Genomic DNA, 5,267 nt, shown 5'->3' with positions numbered 1-5,267 from the left:
TGGAAAAGAAGCTATTCATACTTGGATCTCTTCTGAACCTTGAAAGAGGAATGAAGGGATCATGGTAGAAATGCTTTCTCATGCTGGACCGAATTGGGTTTGGATGGATATGTGACTATAATCCTTCCAACACTTGATTTGGAAAATGCATGTGGTATAATCAGTGACCATACTTCATCTCTTTTCATGAGCAATTGACCAAGGAATTGGCTATTGATCAAGATTTGAGAGATTGAATTATAAGGAATTGTAATTCGATCACTTAAGATTGCCAAGGAGATCAATAAATGCATTGATTGAGGAAGAGATGAAAATGAACTTGATCCGGAGAATGCAACATCTCCTGAGCCCAATGAATTCCTCATTTCTGATCTTACCCATTCTCTTTAATTTCTGCGATTTACTTTTATGAGCAATTGCCCCATTCCCATTTAAGATTCTGCAATTTACTTTCCGCCATTTACATTCAGCTCTTTATTCCTAGCATTTACTGTTTCCGCTATTTACTTTCCCGCCATTTAATTTTCTGCTATTCTCAACTCAAATTCTGGTTCGCTCAACTAGAACATTCCTTTAATTAAAGTTGCTTGATCAATCAATCTCTGTGGGATTCGACCTCACTCTATTGTGAGTTTTTACTTGACGACGAATTCGGTATACTTGCCGAAGGAAATTTGTTGCGAGACGAGTTTTCCGCGTATCACCTCCCAACTCAAGGGTTCCTTTCAATCAATTCCCCATCAAGTTAGGGAACTACTCGCTCATTGTGAATGTAAAATTCATAGCATATAAAAAGGAATTAAAGGAAGACATTGTAAATAAAAATTGAAATAGTCAATTAAAAATAAAGGTGATCCTTGTATTAAATAATCCTGAAAATATTCCAATGGTAAAATTAACAAAGCAAAGAACATGGAAGAGTGAAGCCAAGTAAAGAAAACGAACTAGAATGACGAAGTCTTAATGAGGTAATAACTCTTCTCAGTGTTCCAATGCCAAAAAAAAAATAAGAGAAAATTAAATCCTAAGAACTATGAATATGTAGAGAGATAACCTAGAGGAGGAGTAAAACTAGATCTAAAAACTAAAACTGTGTAGAATGAATGTTATCTCTGGTTTCTGCATGTTCTCTGGCTCTAGTCTGCTGTTTTGGGCCGAAAATTGGGTCAAAATAGGGTCCAAAATTGCCCCCAGCGATTCTTCAAATTATGCAGATCGCGCATGCCACGCGATCGCGTCGCTCATGCGGACGCGTCATTCGCGTTTCGCTTCACCACGCGGGCGCGTCGTCCACGCCTCTGTGTCGCTCGTGCTTTTCCATTTCGCGCGGTCGCGTCATTCATGCGGCCGCGTCACTGTGATTTGATCTTTTCCGCGCGGTCGCGTCGTCTATGCGGCCGCATCGCTTCTCGCTGGTCATCTCCTCAATTTCTTGTGTTCCTTCCATTTTTGCTAGCTTCCTTTCCAATCTCCAACTCATTCTTGCCCTATAAAGCCTGAAATGCTTAACACACAGATCACGACATCGAATGGAATAAAGGAGAAGTAAAATGTATAATTAAAAGTCTCTAGGAAGCAGTTTTCACTCATGTAATAATTTCAGGAAGGAAATATAAATGCATGCTAATTTAATGAATAAGTTGGTTAGGATCATGATAAAACCACATAATTAAACACAATATAAACCATAAAATAGTGGTTTATCAATGATACTAGTGGGAAGATTTTGTTTTTAATTCAAATTTTTTTCAAATCTTCATAATTTTTCAAAATCAAATCTTTTTCAAATCATATATTTTCAATCATATCTCTTCAAAATCAATTTCTTTCCATTTTTTTTATTTATTACTATTTTCGAAAATCCTTGCTAAAAATAATGATTTACTTCAAAATTTTCAAGTTGTTACTTGCCTATTAAGAAAGGATCAAATTTTAAATTTTAAGAATCATATCTTTTACTTTCTTGTTAGTCAAGTAATCAACTTTAATTTTAAAACTTTCTCTTTTTTTAATTTGATTTTCAATCATATCTTCTCAATCATATCTTTTCAATCACATCTTTTTCAAAATTAACTCTCAATCATATCTTTTTAATTTCTAATTTCAAAATATTTTTCAAAAATCACTTTATTTCTTTCCCAATCTTAATTTTCGAAAATCTCAATCAAATTTTTAAAATTTCTTTTTTATTATTATTTCAAAATCTTTTTAATTTATTTTCAAAAATTCTTCCCCTCTTTTCACATCCTTCTATTTAAGGGCTAACACTCCTCCTCAAGGTGCAATTCGAACCCTATTTCTTTAATAAGTTCGAATTCTCTCATCTCTACCTCCTCCTTCTATTCTTCTTTTCCTCTGACACCTCAAGGAATCTCTATACTATGACATAGAGGATTCCCTACTTTCTTGTTCTCTTCTCTTTTATATGAGCAGAAACAAAGATAAAGGCATACTTGTTCAAGCTGATCCTGAACCTGAAAGAACCTTGAAGAGAAAGCTAAAAGAAACTAAAGCACAATTCTCTCTAGAGGGCCTAACAGAGCTTTTCAAGGAAGAAGAAAACATGGCAGCCGAAAACAATAATGCCAACAATGCAAGGAAGGTGCTTGGTGACTTTACTGCACCTATTTCCGACTTCTATGGGAGAAGCATCTCAATCCCTGCCATTGGAGCAAACAACTTTGAGCTTAAGCCTCAATTAGTTTCTCTAATGCAACAGAATTGTAAGTTTCATGGACTTCCATTGGAAGATCCTCATCAGTTCTTAGCTGAATTCTTGCAAATCTGTGACATAGTCAAGACCAATGGGGTTGACCCTGAAGTCTACAGACTTATGCTTTTTTCCTTTTGCTGTAAGAGACAGAGCTAGGACATGGTTGGATTCACAACCTAAAGAAAGCCTGAACTCTTGGGAAAAGCTAGTTAATGCCTTCTTGGCAAAGTTCTTTCCACCTCAAAAATTGAGCAAGCTTAGAGTGGAATTCCAAACCTTCAGACAGAAGGAAGGTGAATCCCTCTATGAAGCTTGGAAAAGATACAAGCAATTGATCAGAAGATGTTCTCCTGACATGCTTTCTGAATGGAGCATCATAGGTATTTTCTATGATGGTCTGTCTGAACTATCCAAGATGTCATTGGATAGCTCTTCTGGAAGATCTCTTCATCTGAAGAAGATGCCTGCAGAAGCTCAAAAACTCATTGAAATGGTTGCAAATAACCAATTCATGTACACTTCTGAAAGGAATCCTGTGAATAATGGGATAGCTCAGAAGAAGGGAGTTCTTGAGATTGATACTCTGAATGCTATATTGGCTCAGAATAAAATATTGACCCAACAAGTCAATATAATTTCTCAGAGTCTGTGTGGAATGCAAGCAGCAATAGCCAGTACTAAGAGACCTCAACAAGGTTTCAACAACAATAATCCTTCATGGAGAAATCACGGGAGAACCCAGCAATGGAAGAGGTGAATTACATGGGAGAACCCTATGGAAACACCTATAATCCTTCATGGAGAAATCATCCAAATCTCTCATGGAAGGATCAACAGAGACCTCAACAAGGTTTCAACAACAATAATGGTGGAAGAAACAGGTTTAGCAATAGCAAGCCTTTTCTATCATATTCTCAGCAATAGACAGAGAATTCTAAGCAAAGCCACTCTGACTTAGCAACAATAGTCTCTGATCTAATCAAAACCACTCAAAGTTTCATGACTGAAACAAGGTCCTCCATTAGAAGTTTGGAGGCACAAGTGGGTCAGTTGAGTAAGAAAATTACCGAACTCCCTCCTTGTACTCTCCTAAGCAATACAGAAGAGAATCCAAAGAGAGAGTGCAAGGCCATAAACACGTCTCACATGGCCGAATATGGAGAGGAGGAAAAGGCAGTGATCTCCACTGAGGAAGACCTCAATGGACGTCCACTGACCTCCATGGAGTTCCCTAAAGAGGAACCATGGGAATCTGAGGCTCACGCTGAAACCATAGAGATTCCATTGAATTTACTTTTGCCATTCATGAGCTCTGATGAGTATTCTTCCTCTGAAGAGGATGAAGATGTTACTGAAGAACAAATTGCTAAGTACCTTAGAGCAATCATGAAGCTAAATGCCAAGTTATTTAGTAATGAGACTTGGGAGGATGAACCTCCATTGCTCATCAAAGAACTGGATAACCTGACTAGGCAGAAATTACCTCTGAAGAGACAGGATCCTGGAAAGTTCTTAATATCTTGTACCATAGGCACCATGACCTTTGAGAAGGCTCTGTGTGACCTAGGGTCAAGCATAAACCTCATGCCTCTCTCTGTAATGGAGAAGCTAGGGATCATTGAGGTACAAGCTGCAAGAATCTCACTGGAGATGGCAGACAATTCAAAGAAACAGGCTTATGGACTTGTAGAGGATGTCTTGGTAAAAGTTGAAGGCCACTACATCCCTGCTGACTTCATAATCCTAGAGACTGGGAAGCGTATGGATGAATCCATCATCCTTGGTAGACCCTTCCTAGCCATAGCAAAAGCTGTGATTAATATTAACAGAGGAGAATTGATCATTCAAGTGAATGAAGACTCCCTTGTGTTTAAAGCTCAAGGATATCCCTCTGTCACCATGGAGAGGAAGTATGAAGAGCTTCTCTCAATACAGAGTCAAACAGAGCCCCCACAGTCAAACTCTAAGTTTGGTGTTGGGAGGCCACATCCAAACTTTAAGTTTGGTGTTGAACCCCCACATTCAAACTTTAAGTTTGGTGTTGGGAGGTTCCAACATTGCTCTTAACATCTGTGAGGCTCCATGAGAGCCCAATGTCAAGCTATTGACATTAAAGAAGCACTTGTTGGGAGGTGATGCGCATAAACTAGTTATGCTACGATTTAGGAAATTGCACGATCGGCAAAATTCCTTCCGGCAAGTGCACCGGTTATCGTCAAGTAAAAACTCACAATAGAGTGAGGTCGAATCCCACAAGGATTGGTTGAGTGAGCAATTCGGATTAGAAGTGTGTTCTAGTTGAGCGGAATCAAGATTGAGATGAGAATTGCGGAATGTAAAATTGGCGGGAAAAGTAAATGACAAGAAATTGAAATGGCGGAATCTTAAATTGCATGAATTAAAGAGCAGAAACTAAATTGCTGAAATTAAAAGGGAATGGGGGTGATTGCATGAATTGAGTTGCAGAATGTAAAGAGAAGATGTAAATCAGAATTGTGGGATTCATTGGGTTATAGGAGATATTGAGATCTCCGAATCAAAACATGTTTATCTC

General features: G+C 38.0%; 1 non-coding gene across 1 annotated transcript; it reads right to left on the bottom strand.

Moving 5' to 3' along the window:
- Positions 1–2,966: 2,966 nt before the first annotated feature.
- LOC148545408 (small nucleolar RNA R71) lies at positions 2,967–3,074 on the bottom strand. The gene has a single exon (XR_015901318.1). It is a non-coding gene; the product is annotated as a small nucleolar RNA R71 (small nucleolar RNA).
- Positions 3,075–5,267: the final 2,193 nt, after the last annotated feature.

This window comes from Arachis ipaensis, chromosome B9 (assembly GCF_059453495.1).
Source record: "Arachis ipaensis isolate K30076 ecotype BB chromosome B9, ASM5945349v1, whole genome shotgun sequence".
Taxonomy (NCBI): Eukaryota; Viridiplantae; Streptophyta; class Magnoliopsida; order Fabales; family Fabaceae; genus Arachis; species Arachis ipaensis.
This window is presented reverse-complemented; position numbering and strand designations above follow the sequence as displayed.